The sequence below is a fragment of the Pelodiscus sinensis genome, chromosome 11 (assembly GCF_049634645.1).
Source record: "Pelodiscus sinensis isolate JC-2024 chromosome 11, ASM4963464v1, whole genome shotgun sequence".
In the NCBI taxonomy this organism is placed as follows: Eukaryota; Metazoa; Chordata; order Testudines; family Trionychidae; genus Pelodiscus; species Pelodiscus sinensis.
In genome coordinates, this window is record NC_134721.1 from 11,417,120 (window position 1) to 11,440,742 (window position 23,623).

Below are 23,623 nucleotides of genomic sequence, written 5' to 3' on the forward strand. Positions count from 1 at the left end.
ATTTTGAAATTGGGCACATCTACACAGTGCCGAATTTTGAAATAATGTGCTACTTTGAATAGTAACAGAGATGTAGCTGTGTTAGTCTGGTCTTGCTGAAACAAAAGACAGGACTAGGCAGAACTTTAAAGACTAACAAGATGGTTTATTAGGTGAGCTCATCGCCTTATAAACCGTCTTGTTAGTCTTTAAAGTGCTGCATAGCCCTGTGCTATTTTGAGACATCCCTTCACCCTCGTGGAACAAGGGCTACTGGGATGATGAAATAGCATGTCCGTTATTTCAAAAAATATTTTGAAATAATGGGCGGCTTGTGCAGACGCAGGGTAGCTATTTTGGGATACTTCTGGTATCCTGAAATAGCCGTGCAGTATAGCCCTTTGTGAAGAGGCAACGTGGTCAGATAGGCAGAGTGCACTGTGGACTGAGCAAAGTGCTAGGAGGGGCTAAGAATTCAAATCCTGGCTCTAGCATGGTGGGTAGGAACCTAAGGCCCTGGGGCTGGATGCAGCCCCCGGCTTGCCTTGATCTGACCCCCAAGGCCCACCCAATAGGCTCGGATGTGTGAGGGGAATGTGGCATGTGTCTTTCTCCTTCTCAGTCAGGGACCATGTCAGTAAGGGTTTTTTGTTTTTGGTGAGGCTTTTTTTGCTTCTTACTTGTGTGCAGCCCGACTGATTTTATTTTCTGTGAGTCAACAGCCAGTGACCCCAAAAAAGGTCCCCCACCCCTGCTCTAGCAGGTCCACTGAACTAGATCCTCCAATGATCATGTTGCCCCATTTATACCACTCGGGCAGTCGGTCTGTAAATGCCCACCAGAGGATTCTTATGACCTAGTTGAAAAAAAATTGTTGATGCCCATGACTCAGCGTAGTTACATTTTTTGACTAGAGTGCAGGATCCAGGGTGGGTCTGTGGGGATGAGAGGTTTGGAGCGAGGGAGGGTGTGGGGAGGTGAACACTTTACCTAGGGGTGTGGGCTCTGGGGTGGGGCCAGAGATGAGAGGTTTGGAGTCCAGACTTGGGGGGAGAGAGGGGATAGATGTTCAATATGTAAGTGGGGACTCTGGCCTGGGACATGGGGGTGAGATACAGGGGGTGCAGGCTCTGTCTCAGGATGCAAGCTTGGGATGGGGCCAGAGATGAAGTGTTCAGAGTGTGGGATGGGTTTTCTGGGTTTGTAGGGGCTCAGGCAGGGGATTGTTGGAGCACAGGCTTAACTCTGGCAGCTCCCGGTTAGCGATGCAGTGGAATGGTGAGGCAGGCTTCCTGCCTGTCTTGGCACAGTGGACTGCACTGCATCTTGGAAGTGGCCAGCAGCAGGACCAGCGCCATAGGTTGTCTCCACCCCAATCTCTGGTGCCATACTCCCATTGGCTGGTTCCTGGTTTGTCTCCAGGCATTGTTATGCAAAAATGGACGGAGCTCATTTTGGGGTTGTTTTGAAAAGGAACTGGCTTCATTTTTTGGTTGGTTTTGCTTTTTTATCTTGTGGAATTGGCTACTTGCCTCTACCTATGGCTTCCAGGGCTCAGTGCGGTCCACAGTGCCAGGACAGGCAAGAAGCTGGCTGTAGCACCCTTGCTGGTCATCTTGACCCAGTGCCTGTCTTTCCATGACCCAGTACTGGGTTGCAACCTGTACTTTAAAAATCACTGGTCTAGTGTGCCCATTTCAACTCTGTGCCTCTGCCTCATTCCCTCAACCTCACAGTAGTGTTGGGAAACATTTAGAATATGAGGAAAAGGGAAGCTGTCCTCCATTTTGTCTTGGCAATCCTCTAGTGGACCAATAAGGCCCTCAGGTCAGCAGCAGAACATGGAACAGTCCAGAGACAGCTCTAAGTTTCATGGAGGCTAGGCCCATGTGTCAGGGAACCTTACCCAGGACTCTGAGAGCACCCAGGTGAGATCATACACAAAGCCTAGTAACACTAGCCTTTTAAGCAATCATTTACAGAACTGAGAGAAAGGTCTTTGTTTTACTTGCCCACAGCATGGTCTACTAAAGCCATGTACTTACTGTGCAATTATCATTAAACATAAACCAGTGCTTGAAAGAGTCAGCCATTTAATTGCATAAAAACAAAGGTTTAACCACAAAAGCTGCCAGGTACCTGCACAATTATCATTTATCAGTTGATACGATATCTTCAGGCTTTGTATTCGTCAAATGTTTATTGATTTAAGCCTTAGGGTTTTTATAGGATTAGAAAATATCATTTCCGATTTAAATAGTGTATAGAGGACAGAAATCAAATACAAAGCAGTATTTATACAGTAACAGTTTTCTTAAGACTGGCCCAATGAAATTGTTGGGGAAAAAAGAGGCTTCCCTGAATTTTGTGGAGTAAAATTTGCTCCAAAAAGAAGCCAACCAGCTAATTATTTAAAAATAAAATGGGACTGATTTTCAGAGATCGAACATCTGTGGTTCCAACTGACTTCATTTGGAGTAGTGGATATATGGGATCTGCCTGCCTGATATATTTTCCTCGATCAGGTTGTGGTTCTGGGTTGCTCTGTAAAAGCCTGATTGTTGGTGTCTTTCCACTGACATCAGTAGGAGCTGGCTCAGATGCTACTACTCATGCTTCACTGCTATTTACTTAGAAGTGTAAGCAGCACTGAAGAATTGTTTTTGGGGAACAACTCATATAAATGTCCTTCCTCCTGCCCCAAACAGATACAGTAAAACTCCAATAGTCCGGCATCCAATAGTCCGGCACTCCTGATAGTCCGGCATCAAAATGGCAAGAGCCTAGTGAGTGAGCTTCGGCAAAAAAAGAGTCGCAAAGTAACAGTGGCAGCAGCTGAACTGAGCAAAAAGGGTAAAAAAGGCTTAAAAAACCTAAAACATTACAGTATACTGTATACAGTATGTACAATAAAAAGGGTTAAGAACACTTTATATACAGTATATAATGTCTACAGTATATATATAACCTGCTTATAGTACCTCCTGATAGTCCGGCATATTTGATAATCTGGCACCACCTAAATCCCATAGGTTCCGGATTATCGGAAGTCTACTGTAAAATAAAACAAGGAAGGGTTATAGTTTGAAATGTGGGTCTTTTGATCCCAGTAAGGTCTGTAAGAGAGCTTGAGCATGTCATACTAAGAGTTACTCTAACAGATAAATGTGCACTGTTCAATAATTCTCAGCTGTTCAGCCATACCTGCTACATCTAAGCAATTTAAATCCTTCAAGAAGTTGCCTGATTTTCCATTCCTAAAGTATTGACTCATTTCATTCTCATTACATTGGGCATATTTTCAATGGGTCAAAGCTGCAGCCTTTGGCTTCAAGTCAGAAATATACATTTTAGACCATGCTGAAGAGCTTGACTGAATAAAGATAACTTCACCTCAGGCGTACGTGGTCTTGAGGTGGAATAGAAGGCTTCACAAGAAGAGAATGGTACGTGACGTTCCTCCCAGAGCGCTGTAAGCACATTTCCTAATATTCGACACCATTTGCCTTAGTCAATTCATTTCTAAAGAAAGACACTTGGACTTAATGAGACAGAAATATTTCTATCATTGAGATAACCTTAGTGTGAAGCTCCCATGCATTTTTTTGTTGTGAAATCTGGAAAGTACTATTATTTAATATTTAACCTTGGCCCTGTTACAGCCTTGCCCTATATACAGCCATAAAATTGTGGAATTTGTTTATAAGTGTCCTTCACGTGAAACAGGCTCCAGTGTGCAGCAGCAATGTGTCAATGACTACAGAGCCTGAGGCAAGGAGTAGACATTTACTTACAGAATCTTCTGACTATTTTAAATAGGCCTTTGGGACCTTACAATTGACCGGCCTACAACATGCCCCTCTGTAGCATCTCACTATGCTATTTCTTTTAATTGACTAACCTCAATACTGGCTGTTCAAAATCACTTTAACCCAAACATGCCCCTAGTCTGATGCTCCTAATGACCTTCCCTTGGCCCTAAACACATATGGCTCAGACAATGCAAACCTCATTTGGAAGATGAGTAAATTCAATAACTCAATTACCACTGCGCCAAAGTAACATTTATCAAATACTGGCCACAGCAGTTTGTATCTTTAGCTCCCTGCATTTCAATGGCAAGGCATTTGGGTGAAGGTAACTAATCAATTTAGGAATGATTAAATAGAAATTTGTAACACTTGGCATTATTAAACCTTCAATCTTCATTACAACTGCTTAATGATTACATCATGGCTGTGTAAAATAAACTGACAGGAGCTGGAAACAATCTCATATCTGAAAGCTAAAAATATCAGAATTGTGTTCAATACACAAGTCTGACAGAAATATGCAGGCTTGGTTGCAAACACTGAGATTCAAAAGTGTTTCAAATCTGAAAGACCAAAAAAATAACACATTGCCAACTGAAATATTTACATTAAAAAGTTGTATTTGGATCACCCATTTGCCTTAAATTCAGCTGAATCTTGATGAGAGAAGAGCTAACAGGACCAGAAAAAAAATAAGAATGGCCTTTGACGATCATTGCATTATTACATTGACTTATATTTATGAAGTGCTATATCGGTAATGAAAGTTAATTTATTGAAGGTAGCCTACTCTTGATTCCACCAGGTTGCATGACACCACTCTGCATTTTAACAGGAGCCTGATGACAGGTCTATCTTCTCCAACCTTTAGATTCCAGAACTGGAAGCGTCCCAGCACTGACCATTATTCTAGCTTAACACTCAGACAGCAAAAATAAAATACACCTTTTTCAACATCTGTCACTGCCTTCTTTTCAAGAGATTGCACAATCACATTCAGGAGATCTCCCTTCCTCCCCGGGGCTCCTGTTTTTCAATGATTAGTAAAGCAAAACTAAAAGTGGAATAAGAAGTTTTAAAAGTATTTATCAATGATTTTTTTGTTATTTAGAAAAGGTTATACAAACACGGACACATTTTCAAAACAAGCAATTGTTAACTGATGCCCTCAAACCCAAAATTCAAAACTTTGCAGGTTACTAAACCTGACAATATGAATGAATTACCAAATATTAGGAACACAAGGTAAATGAGGTAATATCTTGTACTGAACCAAATACTGTTTTTTTTAATACATCAGCTTAGGTATAATAAAGCAACTGTTCTTGGCAATCATAAATGTATCCTCTTGCTTCATTATTAAAATTGAGTCTGGCGAAAGAAGACTGCATTAAAATGGCATTGGCCTATAATTTGCTTCCAATCCGAACTTTTTACTCATGATTGCTGTCATTTTCTCAATGATCTGCTTTTTTTTTTTAAGCTGAGAGAACAACTCCCATAAGACAACAGCCAAGTCAGCAAAGGTCCTACCCATTCTAGGCCCGTTTGTTTGTTTGTTTGTTTAATTTTATTTATTTATTTAACTTCATTTTTGCCAAGTGAATGGAAAAAAAGATGATGATTCTTTTGGGAGAATGAAGGGAGCAAACTGTGAAACGAGCCCCAGGGCAGACCGTGTGGCTTTGGCCCTGTAGCGTGACAGCACACATGCCTACTGTCTCAAGATAACAAATGATGACACACATTTAAGGCTTGAATGCAAAAGTGTAGCATTATTAAAGCATAAGTCCTAAGGTTAAATGCACGATTATGATCTGCTTAATTAATTTTATTCCTTTAAACAATGAAGTTAAAATATTGTTGGGATAAAGCATAAATCTTTGTTTCTTTTCCCCCTAAAATAATATCCATCTTTATTTCTTTGCACCTCCTGGGTAGTACTATTATGCTCATATGCTTTCATATAGACTTCCTTAAGGTGCTGTCCTCCACTTGTTGGTATTGAGTCACTGTTAGATTTTATTTTTCTTGCTGTCCATATCCCATCGCACACGATAAATCCTCTCAAATTGGTCCATTAAAAATATTCTTTAGTGTTAAATGGAAAACTGAAAAAAAGGCCAGAGATGCTCAGAGAAATATTAACCTGGAAAATTCCAGGAAAACACTCAGAGCCCTGACTGAATACCAATTTTCTGCCACTGGCCAGTCTGTAATGAAATACAAATATTGCTGATGGCTGATATGCTTATAGAACTGATTGCAAGATGTACCATGCCAAGCAATGATTGAATGTATAGTAAAAAAGAGGTCTGGAATAAAACTCCATGGTACCAGAGTAATTATGATGCAAATTAAGATACTAAAACACACACATTATGATGTAAGGGTTACCTCTTGTTCCCTAGGCTGTAGGAATTTTAGATTTCAGATTTTTAGAAGCAATTTCAAATGAGTAGCTGTTGCCTAATGGAATAGGTGTCTGTTTGTGTCTCAACTTCAGTTCTTCCACACACACAGACTAGAGATGAAATCCTGGCCCCACTGAAGTTAGTGCAAATTTTTCCGCTTACTTCAGTGGACACTGAATCAGTTCTAAGTCACCTGGTTCTAAAGCTGCTGGATATGAAAAATCATTAGAAAAATCATTCCCAGAATAGTGTTTTTTTCCTGTAAAGTACATGGCATGTGTAGAACACATGAAGGTGAAGCATGGGTTAAAGTTCTAGAGGTCCTGGTGTTCAGGGCATTGTAGGATACAGCACCTTTCTAAATCTGATACTAATGGAGACTGCGTACCACACATCCCCATGCACTCCCTGCGTACAATGTAAAGCTCTTATCTGTATGGTACAAACAGCATTACTACCACAAGTGAGTTCTGTTGATCATCCCCAAATTGCTACGTTAAGCACAGCAGTATGAAAAACTAGATTGGCTGGAGACTGGAAAAGATTGGACAAAAGCATTTTATCCCAAAATCATTGGCTTGAATTTATCCCAGTGACAAAGTCATAACTGCCTGACAGCTGTTCAGTGGCCAGTGTGAAGTTATTCAGTGGGCTCAGACCAATAGCTAGTGAATATCATTAAAATCCCATCACGCTGGCACTTCTGACAGGAGTCTGAGAGGATAACTACTGAAGTGGCCTGGTGAAAGAAGTTGCCACTTGCTCCAAAGCAACAGGTTTGAGATGTACTAGAAGGACATTGTCATATGCTACCACGGTTCTCTAAAAACATGACACCCTGGTTTGTAAGGACAGGAAAGCTGGTGCTGTTTATGCAATGGCATGTCTCCACACTCATCTTCAGGGGCCTGATCCAAAGTCAATTGAAAGCCTCCCATTGATTTCAAATGGCTTGGGATCAGGCCCTCTTGTCCAAGATAAATGTCAAAAAGTCATTAAGTCTAGAAATTTCAACACATTTCCTGTTCGATTCATAGACTTTAAGGCCAGAAGGGACCATCTTGATGTTCTAGTCTGATCACTTATCACAGGTTACAGAACCTCACCCACCCACTCCTATAACAGACCTATCAGCTCTGTCTGAGTTACTGAAGTCCTCAAACCCTGATTGTTTTATAACCAAGCACATCAGTCAGATGATATGTATGGCATTGTAGCAACCATGCATAAATGGTGCATTTATTTGCATTAGCTGCCACGCCCAGAGTAAGAAACCCAGAATAAGAACTCTAATACACTAACCCAGCATGCTACCCAGTCCTCCCTTTATGAAAATTCATAATAGAAAGTACCTTAACTCGACTCTCTTGATATACATTTGCAGTACTTACAAGACTTGCTTTAAAATAAATCACAGGTTATTGTGGCATCTACCTAATGACAAGGAAAAGATCAGACAGAAGCAAACAGTTTCTTGTTAGGTTGATGTTGCAGAGAATCAGTGCACATAACAAACACTAACGGACCAACATTTGATCCAATCTCCATGTATATTTGGTCCACCCCCCCCAATTATAAGTAATATTGACCTTATCTGTCTAATCTGTCCAACCTGAATGTGGTTTAACAATGAATCACTGCCTATTCTGAATTTTATCTTCGCAACACTGAAGTCTGAAATGTACAGTCTATGCCTACTTCTCAAGGAGAGTAAACAGTGCATCTTTTCTCATGCTTAACTCTGTTAAGGTTTGTTTAGTTTTAAGACTTGCTACTGTCATATATCCCTCTTGTTTTGCACTAAAGTTAACTGCGGAGTAATTGAAAGCAGATGTAGGGTAATAATGCAACAAACATGACTGTCTTCTTATCAGCTCATAAGATAGCAGACAATCCTTTCTATTTTCTCTATAGAAAGATCCTTTGTAATAATTAGTGTTGCAGGAACATATTATCCATGCTAGGGATATGATAATCTACTGTCAAAGGCTGAAGAATACAATTGTTGGGAGAGCAGTAACTGCTAGGACTCAGAGTAAAGATATTTGAGTTCAGCACTTCAAATGTCTGTGTTTAGTCATGTGGCTCATTTATTTTATGGAGAAACACAGAATGGGAAGCAAAATAGCAAGGCGGATCTGCAATGTTTTACCTGTATCTATTTCAGTGAGCTGGGGTAATGATAATTTGGCAATAATCTTGCAGTGATATTGGGTGCATCACTGAAAGAATGTGATTTGTGCTCATAAACATCCAACTGCTTATGGAGCAGGAGAAATTATTCCCTGGGTTCTCAAGCCGCTACTGAGCAAGTTATCATTATTCTGTTTAACGTTTTCTTTGGCCTTTATGGCTACCGCCAGGCAGGGCAGTTAATCATTTGGGGACATCAGAATGCATGGATTAGGATAATGGGAACTAGCTGCAACATCAACGGTTAGCAAGCTGACTGGCCCAACACTCTTTCCAGTCAGTTTAAAGCAGGGGTAAGGAACATTTTCTGACCTACAGAAAGGTCAGTCCCCACATTCCCCTGACACACCGGAGCCTAGAGGGACTCCAGCAGATTTTGTGGGTTCCTCTGAGCTCTGGAGTGGGGCAAAAATGAGGGGTTCAGTCAGTAGAGTGGGGGGAGCAGGGTCTGGGCAGCAGGCAGGGAGTCTGGGAAGAATTTTGCTTCCCCATCCCTGGTTTAACGACTCAATACCTATCGTGCATAGAGGTGAAAAGTGCAGATATTAGTACTCTATTCTGATTGCCGTGTTTGGAACGTCAGATGCATAACAGAGTTGATTGTCATTTGGGATGACTGGCCCTCCTTTAGACCTGCTGTCACACAGTAACTTATCAGATAAATGTTTGACGATACGTTTAGTGGATTCCACAGAACAGCAAGTGCATTTCACCTTTATGTACCCAGCACCTTTGCATTCTGTCCAGTAGTTAAATCAATCACATTTATAAAAAATGGATACAAAGGATAACGTGGTTCCTTGAACCGCACTTTTCTATGACTCTTCCTCACATTTCTTTCTGAAATATTAGACTGGATATCCCAGTTCAGAGGAGAGTGGGAAGCAGTCTGTTTGGCTGTGGTTTCCCCTGGATAGTTTTCCCTGGATAGATTATTCCTAAACAGGACATTATGGCTCAAATGTTCTTGCTACCTTAACATTCCTTATACAACGTGCATTTAAAGTTCTGTTTACTTCCTTATGAGCTGCAACAAATGCAAAAGCAAATAAACCAATAAGCAACAACCAGGTGAGTTTTTGTAATGACTTAATCAACATCAAATCCATTTAATTTATTTTTAAAGCCATTTCCTGGCCAACGTCTTTGTACAGCAATTCTTAGGCAAGGTCATACTTCAGTTCTGAGTTATAAACCTATGAAAAAAGAAGTTTACAATGTAGGTACCAACACAGCCTTAATTATATTGGTGCAAATGATGCTGTTCTGACAAAATAATCAAATTGAATTTCATATAAACTGGTCTATAATCCAATAAAGCAACAGCCTCTTTTTTTTTAACCTTTATCAATCTCAATCTGTAATATTTACATACATTTCATAGAAAGGGAATTGGAAAAACTGACAGGCACAGTAAGATAAGTGAGAAATAACCCATCATTATGGCAAAAGACGCAAAAGTCGGCATTATGTAGAAACTTTATCTAGTAATTAATGATCTATCTTGGAATAATTGCATGTGACTCACCGTTCCCATTTTCTTTAAATGAATTTAAAACCTATTAAATATTCCCTCACCAGTAAACAGCATATGAGATACTGCTTAGCAGCTTTTGTGCACAAGAATTTTATCTTAATCAGTGGATATGGACAGCAGTGAGGAAAAGTGGTTAGGTGGATAGTGTTGCCTTGTAGCTGAGAAAATGTCTAAAAGGACTGGTAATGGCGTATGGAACTTTGCATTCTAAGACAATAGTTTCACGCTTATGCATTAATTTTCCTGTCTGTGGATTACAGAGCACAAGTTTAGTTCACTGACAAGGAAGAGAAACGAGGGGCCAGTCATTAGAATGCTAGTCTGTCGCTTTGCAGACCCAAGTTCAGTTTCCTTCCCTGACTTTGCAGATGGCTCCGAGTTCAGACACGCCCCTGGAAAGCAATCCAAGATAGGCATTGAAATACCTTTGAGGATATAGATCTTCTTTATTCTCTGCCTCAGTTCCCTATAAACAGGAATAAGAACATAAGAATGGCCATACTGGGTCAGACCAAAGGGCCATCTCGCCCAGTATCCTGTCTGCCGACAGTGGCCAATACCAGATGCCCCAGAGGGAGGGAACAACAGGTAATCATCACGTGACCCCTCTCCTGTCATCCACTTCCAGACAAACAGAGGCTAGGGATACCATTCCTACTCATCCTGGCTAGTAGCCATTGATGGACCTAACCTCCATGAATCTATCTAGCTCTTTTTTGAACCCTGTTAAAGTCCTGGTATTCACAACATCCTCTGGCAAGGAATTCCACAGGTTGACTGTGCGCTGAGTGAAGAAAAACTTCCTTTTGTCTGTTTTAAATCTGCTGCCTATTAATTTCATTTGGTGACCCCACGTTCTTATATTGTGGAAATAAATGAATAAGAAAAGTTATTTACTTTTTCCACACTAGTCATGATTTTATAGACCTCTATCATATCCCCTCTTAGTCTCCTCTTTTCTAAACTGAAAAGTCCAAGTCTTTTAAATCTCTCTTCATATGTGACTCGTTCCAAACCCCTAATCATTTTTGTTGCCCTTTTCTGAACCTTTTCCAATGCCAATATATCTTTTTTGAGATGAGGCAACCACATCTGTATGCAGTATTTAAGCTGTGGACGTACCATGGTTTTATATAGAGGCATTAAGATATTCTCTGTCTTATTCTCTATCCCTTTTTAAAATTATTCCTAACATTCTATTTGCTTTTTTGACTGTACACTAAGTGGATGTTTTCAGAGAACTATCCACAATGACGCCAAGATCTCTCTCTAATAAAAATGAGGATAATAAATCCCTATTTCATAGGTGTGTTGGGAGGATAATTACATTAAGGATGGTCATGAGGGCCATAGGATAAGTGTCTAACATAGATACATAACAGGTATCAGCTGGCCTAATGATGGAGCATTTATGGTGCACTCATTGTATGCTCAGTACTATACAAATCTATAGTTATACATATAGTTATATCCCTGCCCAAAAGAACTTACAATATAATTCTGACATAACCAATTTTGGAGGGAGGCAGGTGCAAGAAACATTGGTAGCTTCTGTTTTTGGGGTGCCCAATGTGAAACACCTTAGGCTATGTCTACACTGCCCTCTCTTGAGCAAAAAATATGCAAATGAGGCAAAGCGTGGAATATCGCGATGCCTCATTTGCATAATTAATAAGGTTCCATTTTTGTGCAAGAGGCTTTTGCACAAGAGCCATTCTTCTGCTTTTTTCAGGAAGAATGGCTCTTGTGCAAGGTTTTTTTTGCCTCTTGTGCAAAAATGGAGCCTAATTAATTATGTAAATGAGGCATGGCGATATTCCACGCTTCGCCTCATTTGCATATTTTTTTGCACAAGAGAGAGCAGTGTAGACGTAGCCTTCATGTTTAAAAGGCTGAGTACCCAGGGTATGGAAATCCAGGCCACCTTATGGTGCATCAACTAATGGCTGGCAAAATATTTAACCTCTTCTGAAAAATCTTTGCGTGTGTGGGTGCACACATACTCTCCCTTTCTCTCATTCTCTCTGGATCTCCTGGAGATGAAGCTTTCTGAATGGTGTCAGGGAATACCTGTGTTTTAAGGAGTGTGCTGCTAGAATCGAGTGGGGTTTTCTTGGCGTGCAAGAAGAGGGAGGGAGTTCACATCCATGGGGCAGTTAACATATAGGCTGGAATAAAGATGAGAACAATCCATGTTTGAGCAGGTAGGCTGGGGAAAGAGAATCAGGAAGAGTAAAAGGAGCAAGATGCAAAGCACGGGGAATTGCAAGCAGATGTGTAAGCGCAGAGGGTTAGTGCAGGTTACGGTGGACGCAAGGAACCTGCTGTTTTAGCAGGATGGAGCCACCAAAGTTACCTGCTTTTGTTCAACTGCAGCATAGACATCTTTTTTAGAAAGCAAAACAAAACCTTTCTAAACTGAATGTGGCTGCATATATTATGGAAATATTATGGAATTGGAAAAAATTGCTGTAAAGCACCTTCACCTGCTCCTCCCCACCAAAATCCCCTACTAATGTGTTCATTTACATGTTGCTTGAGAAGCACCATTGCAGACTTTTGGCCATTATCTATGGCCAGCATTTATTTGTGCAAACCTTTAAAAGGCCCCCATCTGGCTTTGCCACTGCATTTGTTGTAATTGAGAGAGATGAGAATGGGCTTGTGCCTCATTAGTATAAGCTCACTTGCCTTTGAGTCTGTTTTACAATGGACAAGGTCAAAGAAGCATCACCTTAATGAGTAAATGTCTCTCAGCTTTGTGTGCAACATAGAATCCTATGTAAAAAGTGGCGACCCTAAATTCCTTTTTATTCATTCATTCTGCCTCTTTCTTTAATCACTCTAAAATGGTGTTTGACCCCACAGTACTAGGCTTTTACTGAATATTTTAAATACGGTACATTTTTAAATGTGAATTTTTGCATATATCTGTATTATCTTGCTACTATATGAGCTGATCACAGTAAGGTATTAAATCACAAAAGAATCCTAATATTGCTAGAGTAAGAAAGCAAACATCTCAGTATCTCAATCCTCAGAAATCAAGGGGAGAAAAACTTCTGCAAAGTAGCTGAAGATTAATGCTATTAAAAGAGAAAACAGTAAAGAGAGCAACAAAGAAAAGACAAGGCAATTTAGTTTTCTTTCAGAAAGATCTTCACCCACCTTTCTCACTCACACAAACAAAAGTCTGTTAGTTCATGACACTATTTTCCCTATAGGCTGAGAAGGAAGAAAAAAGGAGACATTGTTACAGTTGTTTTTATATTCTTAGCTGGTGCTAAAATTACATAGAGCACACGCACATACACAATAATTATGACTCAACACACACAACTGCCATATCAGAACTACAGGGTCAGATTCTCAGCTTACATCAATGTTCAAGTTCAGTATGGCAGATTTAAGCAAGGCTTGTTAGGTCAGGTGGCATTCATTCCTCTCATTTAAGCAATGGGCCCCTAGCTGCAGCAAGGGAGGTTTAGGCTGGACGTTAGGAAAAACTTCCTAATTATCAGGGTGGTTAAACACTGAAATAAATTTCCTAGGGTGGTTGCACAATCTCCATCATTGGAGATATTTAAGAGCAGGTTGAATAGACATCTACCAGGGATGATGTAGGTGGTGTTTGGTCCTGTCGTGAGGGCAGGGGACTGTACTTGATGACCTCTCAAGGTCCCTTCCAATTCTAGTGTTCTATGATTCTACAATTCATGTCTGAGATGTGACATTTCTTGCAGGGCTTGTCTTTCCTGCAGTTAACTCAAGTTATAATTCAGGTTTGCCCTAACTCAAATCCCGTGTGCACCCATAAGCCCTTAACATACGTGGAGTGCTGTTTTTAAATCAAATTGGCTGGCCTGTCAAGGGCTATGGGCGACAGCTTGAAATAGCAGTGTCAGCTGCTAATGCAAAAATTCTGTTCTTCAAGAATGATATTTTGCATCGTGCCTCTCTCGCTCTGGCTGGGCTAGGTCAAAGTGACAGATATCTCATATTAACCACGCAGCACCGCACAGTTAGACTATGTGCCACAAACGGTTGCCCATGACTGACAATTTTAAGATTGCTATTTCCATTTTCGTATGGTCTGTACAAAGGTGACCCGTTGTCCCCACCCTGTAAATCTCCCAGTTTGGCTCCCACACGAGGATGGGTAGAGTCCGATCCCCGCAACATCCCTCAATCCGGCGTGCGAAGTTGGCAATGAAGCTGCTGCCCCTCCTTTCTCTCCATTTGGGGAGGCGGGGTAGGGGGACCCGGGCCCTCCCACTCTCATGGATCCCAGCCCAAGACTCTATTGGCGTCCTGTCTGGCTGATGGGGGTAACACTCACAACACACCAGCCCACCGGCAAATCCTGTGATGCCCCGCCCTGGGCTGCTTCCTACCCTGCTGGTGTCAGTGCCGCCGAGCCGCCATACCACCTTATGCCCGCTCTCACCTACTCCTCCCCCCTTGTGTCCCTATTGCCCCTTTTAGCCCCCTACCTGGGTCGCCTTCTGGTGACGTCACCCACCAACCCAGGGTTGTGGACATTCCCCTACGCATCCAGAGTAGTCCCAGCGTGGAGGGCTTCCCGGCTGCCAGTCCCCTTGCCAGTCAGCTGGGCCGCAGCCTCAGAGCAGCGCGCGCAAGTGGCCCATGCCTCTCGGCCTGCCCTGAGGAGCGCGTGAGCAACCACGGGCGGAGTGCGGGGCGGATCGGCCCCATTCTGGCAGGGCATCTCCGACCCGTCACATGGTCCCTTACACAATGGGATGTGAAACAGTTAAAGTGAAGAAAGTTTAGCTGGTTCTGAAATCTTTTTTGTATTCAGATTATTCTGTAAAGGAAGACCACCCATACTATAATTGTCACAGTTGAAAAAATGCACATAGAGGTAAGACTGTGATGGTTGATATACACAAAGTCTCCCAAACAGGGTCATTATCCCTTTGTGCTACACTCCCCTTTGACTGGAAGCTATGTAAAATACAGCAGATAACTCCCAGAAGGATGATCATATGTGATATATAGTCCGGCATTAAAAAAATTTAGATGGAAAATTATTGAGAGGTCTGAACCAAAACTGTGCTTATACACAAATGCTAGAAGTCTAAATAGTAAAATGAGTGAACTAGAGTGCCTACTTTTAAAGGAGAATATTGATATAATAGGCATCATGCAAACTTGGTGGAATGAGGACAATCAATGGGAGACAGTCATACCAAGGTACAAAATATCTCAGAAGGACAGAATAGGTGGTGCTGATGGGATAGTGGCGCTATATGTGAAAGAAAATGTATAATCAAATAAAATAAAAATCTTAAACGAGCTAAAATGTTCCATAGAATCTCTATGGATAGTAATTCCATGCTCCAATAATAAGAATATAGCAGTAGGGATATATTATTGATCACCTGATCAGGACAGTGATAGTGACTATGAAATGTTAAGGGAGATTAGAGAGGCTATCAAATTAAAATACTCGATAATAGATAATAATTGCCAGTGTGATCATTCTCATGACATCCTAGACTTTGGGACGCTTTTACATCTGGATTGCTTTACACAAGACATTTGTTGCTGATGCATCTCTCTTAATTTACAGAATGCAGTATCAGTAAGTAAGGGAATGGGGTAAAAACCTCCCATGTTTGTTCCAAATATACATTATTTGGGGAATAAATTGAAAACAAATATTGAATCCAGGCGACGACGTCCAGCATGTATTTTTTTGGTTGTCTAGATTATAAAAGCTACTTTTTAACACCTGGCTGCTGTTATATAAACTTGAAAGTCATGTTTTGGTGACATGAACATATGCACCAGAATTTAGGTTTGGATTAGAGGTCATTGGAATATTTGTTGAGATTTCCCCCCTTCTCTTTGTTTTATTGGGGGAAAAAATAAACTTTTTGGGCAAGCTCTTGTTTGGACACTTAGGGCTTATCTAGACTATACTGAAGTTTCGAAAGAGTTTCAATCTCACTTTCGAAAGCAGAGATTTCAAAAGTGAAAGTAGTCGGGACATGGTTTTTCCGGCAGCCCCGCCTCCTTTTTCAAAAAGCCACTCTTCCTCAAAAAATGATGTTTATGCAGCTATTCAAAGCAGAGCTTTCGAAAGTGAGATGGAAGAAGAAATGCAAATTCCCATGTAATTTGGTAGTCTAGATGAGCCCTTAGAATTTAGGAGAAACATCTTCCAAATCGAAAGGTGGTTGAGTAGAGTGAAAGTGAAATGGTTTCATTGTTCACAGTTTAATACGATAGCTACTCAATTTAAATGTAGCTCTCTTGGATGCCTTTCCTACATAAATAGTTTTGGGAATAGGATCATCCCATAAAATCATGTGGTAAATCCTACAAAAGTCATTGTTGCTATGGTTCTTTCTCTTCTTTGATTGAAGAGCTTAGTACACAATTGTTAGTGCATTTAAATAAAGCTACTCCAGGGAAGTTATATGAACATAATTTATGTCTGCCTTATGCAAGGTCATTAGCTCTCATACAAAATATCACAGATGCTAGAACTCCTCTTATAACATTTATCTGGGGAAATATTTATAACCTATGAAATAATATTTTTGAAAAAATGCTTTATGATGACAGCTTCTGGATTGCATTTATTGTACTGGAATATTTAAAGGTTGCTGATGTTTTGGATGGAACTCTCCTCTGCCCGAAGTTTCATCTGTAAACTGATTTGATTAACCGTACTAGGCTGTCTCTCCTTGTGCCAGTGATGGGCAACATGTGGCCCATTGGGGTAATCTGATTGTGAGCTGCAGCCATTACTGTCCCATGTAGTGGCACTTAGACCACTTATAGCAAGAGATAAGAACAAGGGAGCTCTATAGCCTAAGCTGAGAGCCGACCTGTGGATGCTCCTACACAAAGCTCCAGAGGTCCCAGGTTCAAATCCGCTCAGTGGAGGCTATGCTAGCTATTAAGAGAGCTTGTGCCATGATGATGGCCCTCTTGAGAAAGCCAGAATGCATAAGAGAGGAAAAACATCTAGAGCAGAGACTCTTCTAATTGAAGGAGGGGAAACGATATTAGAAAAGATAGCCGTTTACAACTGCCAATTGAAACATACGATGTACCTAAAATCTGAAGATGACGCAAGTAGTAAATTATACCTAGTACGAATCTTTAATTTCTCAATCACACAGTGGGCCAATGCCTTATTAAACTGAATTGACTCTTTGCAATAATCATGCAGGAAAGCCTATTTTAGCACTGCAAATGAAGTCCAATTATTTCATTTTACAATGGCATTCAAGAAAATTACCAGTAAATAAAACAATTGGCAAGACTTTAACATCCACACGTATATACAACAGAGTTACAAACTAAATAATATAGTTGCTGTCATGTTATGATGTGGGTAATAAGACACAGTGGGTCCAATTTTCCAAGCTTCATAATAATCTGAAAAGCCCAATAGAGTGCTTGCTTTTTGCTTGTTTATTTTGCTTTCTTAACAAGGGCTCATGATTAATTTAAACTGTATAATTCAAGAACAGTTATCTCATTGTTTGGTGAGCCTTATAGAGTTTTCAGATACAAATACGGTAAGGTTGGTTAGAAACAACTGTGGAAATGATGAAGCTGTCACTGTATTTACCTTTGTCCCCTTTATTGAGTTTATCATCACGTAGGGCAGGTCTACACTATGCAGCAATGTTGATCTAAGATATGCAACTCCAGTTACATGAATAGCATAGCTGGAGTTGATGAATCTTAGGTTGAGCTGCTGCACGGTCTTCACTGGGGGAGAGGGATTGATGGGAGAAACTCTCCCTTCGACTTCCTTTATGCTTCCAGGGAGTACTGGCGGAATACTGGAGTTGACAAGAGAACAATCAGTGGTCAATATAAACCCACTAAATTGACCCCCGGGAGAATGACTGCCACAGCGATGATCATCTAGACATGCCCCTAGCTTCTGATCTTGCAAATCCTTACGTGTGCTCTTAAATGGGTATGCCAGACGAGAGGAGAAAGAAGCATGGAATACCATGTAGTGTCCTAGCAGAATTGTAGTCTTTGAGGTCCTGGGAACGTAGAGATAATTTGGCCAGAAATCTATGGGACAGCCATGGCTGCACTCCTTCCTAGCAGCCCTGCTGCTGCGGATGGAGTACAGGGGATAAGAGCCATGGCTATGGTCTGTCTCAGTCTTCTCTAGGACAATGTTTAACTCCCACCTTCCACCACAGGAACAGGCTGGTCAGAAGGGGTATAGCAATGGGCATGCTTCCCCTCCCTGTGTGAGAACTCCTGGAAACAGATTGCACCTTATGCACTGCCCTTTTTCCCTTTGCCCCAAGGAACTCTGGGATATATTCTGCTTGCCTGGGACAGACCTCTCTGCCATCTTTGCGGTGCATTCCGCATTGCTCTAACAATGACCTATGCCTAGGTAAGGTCTATTTACATAACAGCTGGGAGGATCAGGTCCTCCTATCATTCTCTGCTACTCTAACGTTGACCAGTGTTGAGTGCCAAATGGAAGGTAGATCTAACAACCATCAGGCTTATTGTAGTGGAAACAAAGATCCAGCCCACAGCTACTTCCAAGCTGGGTGCATCTTAGCACACAAATAAATCCACTAACAACAACGAATGGCCCTGCATCACCTGTCAGCCTTTTAGATGGGCATCTCCAGGCCACGAACCGTTGCTATATTCATGAATGTTTGTGCCTGCCATTCCTCTAGGATTGAATTTGTGCCATGAATAGCAGAATACTTAACAATTTTTTTAAACAAAATGACTGATAAGCAGGACTGATAAACAGACAAAAGTGTTAAACAGATGGAATGCCTTGGTACCATGAACATTCATGAATGAAACCCACATATGTATTTCAACACCACACCTCCAATGGGTGGTGAACAAAATCAAATGTTTTCAAGCAGAGCGCAGATTGCAGGTAGGGGAAATAGATCTGATTGAAAAATAGGAAAATTCTTTGAGCATCTTAATAAAAATGTTTAAACATGGATTTTCTTTACTGGGTCTTTAAAAGGAGGTTGGGAGAAGGGTGACTGGGTGGGTAGAGAATGTGGTACTTTCTAAATCTCCATCCACAACCAGACTCTACTCATGTATAACATAAAAATGATAGGCTACTCTCACTAGATTGTGAAGATCTTCATAATGTGATAGGCGTTCTCTCTCGAGCTCTTTGGCAGCAACGAAATAGTTAACAATGTTGACATTTAAATTACCACTGTTCTTCAGCGTCAATACCCAATTCCAACGAATGGTGCCAATTCACATTCCTCTCAGAGCTATTTCACATTCTCTTCTGTTAGATAATACTTCATCAGCTGCCCTTCAAATTGGGTATTGAAGAGTTTCTTTGTAGCCTGAAGGGCAAGAGATTGAATATTGTCTTTTTTTGTTTAATGTTTTTATTTCATACAGGGGGAAAAAACCCTGAAGTAAAATAGGAAAAACAAAAGGATGTACACTATAAAGCCATATTTGTCATATGAAAGGAAGCCACTAGAAACAAGGGAAAGATGACATGCAAGAATATGGCACATGAGGCAGAAGAAATGCTATACCCAGCCCAGAGACTTACACTGAATTCCTGATCTCATTTATGGACAACAGAAAAGTTATTATCTTAAAACAAAAGCTTAGATTCTGAAGCAAATAATGGCAGCTACCTGAGAAAAACACCAGCTTGCTGAGCCATGAGATGCTGACTCAATCCAAAACCACTTCTGAGCCCGGGGACTGAGTATTATTTTTGGCATAATTTTGCACCCTCTCTAACTGCATTAGCCATTATACAGGGATTTGTATATAATCCAGTGAGAGAAATGTGCAAATAAACACTATGGTGGGAGTGCGTCAGGGATCTACGACAGTGGGGAATTGCAAGTAAAGTGCCAATAGCAGTGAAAGCAAGTACGGTGGAAGGGAAAAGCCCAGAGAAAAGTAGCCTTTTTTGAGACAGAAACAGTGATGAGAGATGGAGGAAGCAAGTGAAGATCAGCTGAAAAAAGGCCAGCTGCCTGAGAGATGTGGAGAAAGGCAGCTCGATGCAGAGGAGCTGTCAAAGGTATAGCTGGTTGACTTGCTGTCCTCAGAGGACCAGAAAAGGAATGATGGCCTAGGATTGTAGGGAACATCCAGCCCAGTGGCAGAGAATCCAGCCGGTGAGGGAAATCTTGGCTACACCTTCCCAAAAGGAAGCAGGGATAAGGCTAATAGAGAGAGCAATGTGTTCCATCCAGATTGATTGCGCGAGTGCAGCAAATATTGTGGATAAATCAATAGCAAGAGAAGCTGCAGCTGGAGAGGGACAGACTGTGTCTGAAAAACCCAGCAGCTTGCAGACCAGGTGCAGGAGAGAGCAGACTGGGCGAAGCAGCCCCAGCAAAGAGGAGAAGACAGTGGGAGGAGGATCACTAACATTAGCGTGATATGGAGAGACTCACAACAGCAAAATTCTGTCTGGTAGGTGGAGCCTGGCCCCAAGTACCCGTTCTAGTGTGTAGCATAGACACCAAATTATTTTTGTGCTTTAGGGAAAGGACTGTGTTTCTAAATGTTTTTAAAATGGGGCTTGATCTAGGTATAACAGCAGGACCTGGAAGGTTACCTGGCTCCACCACTACCAAGGACAAAGGCCCAAGACATTTTCACTCATTTGGATGGAGAAGAGTATAAAGATGATGGGCTATATCCTCAGGCTTTGATGCAACAAGTTAAATTGACCCCTGCAGAATACAGGAAAAAGTTTCACAGAGTTCAAAAAAAGGGGGCTATGAGCTATGTTGAACTGCCAGCCCAAATTAGGGGTTACATAACAAAATGGGGAACTGGTTGGGGAGTTATCACTGTGGATGAGGTCTATGAATTAATAGGGTGACAAACTCTGCCACCCTAACCTAAGATATTTTTTTAATTGACAAAGAGCCTAGAGATGTAACCCTACCCAGGAACCTGGCAGACCATTGTGCGGATAGGAGGCCTGGGTTTGATAGGACCCCCAGTAGGAATGGAATGATCATCAAACAAAAGCTTAGATTCTGGAGAACATGCTGGCAACCACCCAAGAGGAACATCAGATTGCTGAGCCCTGAGAGTCTGACTCAATCCAAAACCAGTTCTGAGCCCAGGGGGATTGGGCTGAAGCCAATACCCAACATCTATGGGATGGAAACAACCTCCCAAAGAAGCCTCAGGATGAGGGAGTCAAAAGTAGTAATCCATCTGTGTCCAACAGGTCACTTTCCCCAGGATTGCACGTTGAAGCCCAGTGCTGGAAAGACGGTCCATAACCTAACCTCCTCAAGCTACCTGTGTAACTGGATCTCCGGAGGGAGGGAGTCAAACAGCCTTTCTGCAGATGGCATATCGTGTTCAAACTGAGCCACCACACCCAAACCCCTTCTGGGTGCAGATCCATTGGACCCTTCCATCCATGGAGCACAAGGTAGCAGTAAATGGGAGGACAGTCTTTGGATGGAGATATAATGGGATTATTAACATTATAGATAAGCCCTATCCCATGAAGCTCTCAAATGCTCAGGATGCAAAATCTGGGTTAAAGTCCCCAGTTTAAAAGGCATCACTCTACCTACTGCACAGACCCACTGTGGTGTAATACAACATGTGACCGTGAAAAGCTGTGCGCAAGGAGGAAGCAGGGAAAGGCTCTAGTAATGGGGAGGCAGTTGGATACTAATTGCAGTGTAGCTAGAGGAGATACTGGCTGGGTGTGTAGAGAGCCATGTAAGGTAGATATCCTGAGTTCTGACAACTTTCCTCAGGGCCTCGCTCTTTTAACTACTGTTTATGCCCATGCTAGGGGTATTCTATATGCCTCTGTAAATGTTGACAAAGTCTTATTTTAATCCATCCTGTGCCTTTACCTAGACCCAATTATAGGCCTTTGCGTGTTGTGCTAGATAGAAGCATCTTTTTAGGTGCAAATATAGTTTTATTGCACCAAATGACTGAGTTTTCCAAAACCTGATACGATGAAATTCATCTGTGTGTAAAAGGCTGGCACTGGGCCTGGTCATCACTTCCAATTTCTATTTTAAAGGCATCAACAGGATTTACACAGTGCATGGGTTACTCACAGAGAACAGTTATTCTCTTTCCCAGGTGTGGGATTAATTTGACGACACAGATTAATCAATCTTATTTTCCTCACTAAAATGCTTCCAAGATGATTTGACGAATAAAAGAATCAAGCAAGTATCCAGCATTCACTCAGATGCGAGGTCCTCTATGGTTGTTATTGTCCAATGTTACACAGAGTTAACCACGGAGCAGCTGCCAGCACTTCAATGGCCAAATCACCAGACGTGGTGAAGCAGCGGTGAGATGTGTCCATACCAATCTCCTCAGAAGTGTTTCAATGCTATATAAAATCATGGTCAATGAGGAAAAACAGAAACACTTGATTCAATCAAGGACCAATCTGGGGAGGGGCTGCTGACTGCAATGAATTGTGGCAAGCAAATGGGGGGCAGAAGGATTCATCGGATTAAGAGTACGCTGGGAATGTGACATGTTAAGAAAAGTTGCTAATTGCCTTTTACGGGGTCTTCTCTACAGAAGTCTCCAAAGAATAAAGCTCAGTCACCCTTGTCAATGCTTGATATGAAATGGGGCCAGGATGGTGAATCATTGGCATCTTTTTCATTTCCATGGTATTGTCAGCTGCTTGAAAAGTCTATTAAAAATATTACCGATGAGCTCATTAACCAACTCTACTTCCTAAAGATCTTCAAGTACTTGTAATATGGCACAGCAGATTGTTAGATTGGCACCCTTTCCCCCCTTAGTTCAAAATAAATGAACCTCTCTATACAGTCGCATCTCCATTTTCTTCCTTCATTTTTTGACTTACCAAATGGTAATAATTGTAACTAGGGGTCTCAATAAAAAATCTGGGATTTATGTATGTTTGGACGAGTTTATGATATGAGTTATCCTAGTTCTCAGGAACTAAGGATTTGCCCTAAACATAGCCATGCACAATGTATCCATTCAAAACATATTACCCTTGAGAGTAACTATTAGATCCTGGTTTCCAACTCGGTCTCCTTTACACTGCTTTTGGTTTATATCAAGCATAGTACAACTGGCTCTGGGTTACTCTCTCCTCCTGCACGTCAACCCAGGTTGTTGTGAGGTGGTCAGTGGTATAGCGAGGAGAAAGAGGTTAGAGTGACAGTATTCCAGCCAGTTTAATCTGGACCACCCTTTAAGCTGAGAGAACGGGACTGGAAGGCTGACCTTCGGTTCTGTGGTATTTCAGGTGAGCTTCATATGGGGATTCTTTATGCAGTTTTACATACAGAACCAGATCTTGCTCGAATCAAAATTACTAGAAAACTCTCGTTGATTTCAGTGGAAGTAAGGTCAGGCCCAACACACCACAGAAAAAGAAGAGAAAACAATAGGAATAAAGGAGTTTTTGTCATCATGGATGCTGTATTGCAAAGTAAATAACCACAGCTTCATTCCAAACCTAAGTCTGAGGTTTAGAAATTGCTGATCTTACAGTCCCTCAGAGATTTACTCCTGTTCCAACTCCACCACCCCCATCATTACAACAACTGCATGTTTTAATCATAGAAAGAATGTCACCTTCATATTAAAATGATCTAAACCAGTTTTCTGGGCATGTGTGTCAGCAAAGTCCTTAGAGGGTAAAA

At 41.4% G+C, this 23,623-nt stretch overlaps 1 protein-coding gene and 1 long non-coding RNA gene across 4 annotated transcripts in view; one reads left to right on the forward strand and one right to left on the reverse strand.

The window, feature by feature from the left end:
- The window catches only part of LOC142830914 (uncharacterized), a 37,134-nt gene extending 17,675 nt beyond the window's left edge, over positions 1 to 19,459 (forward strand). The window contains exon 3 of the long non-coding RNA XR_012906453.1: positions 19,359 to 19,459. This is a non-coding gene — a long non-coding RNA (uncharacterized LOC142830914). The remainder of the gene's footprint in view (positions 1 to 19,358) is intronic.
- The window catches only part of PDZRN3 (PDZ domain containing ring finger 3), a 238,987-nt gene that overhangs the window by 86,355 nt on the left and 129,009 nt on the right, over positions 1 to 23,623 (reverse strand). The window lies entirely within an intron of this gene.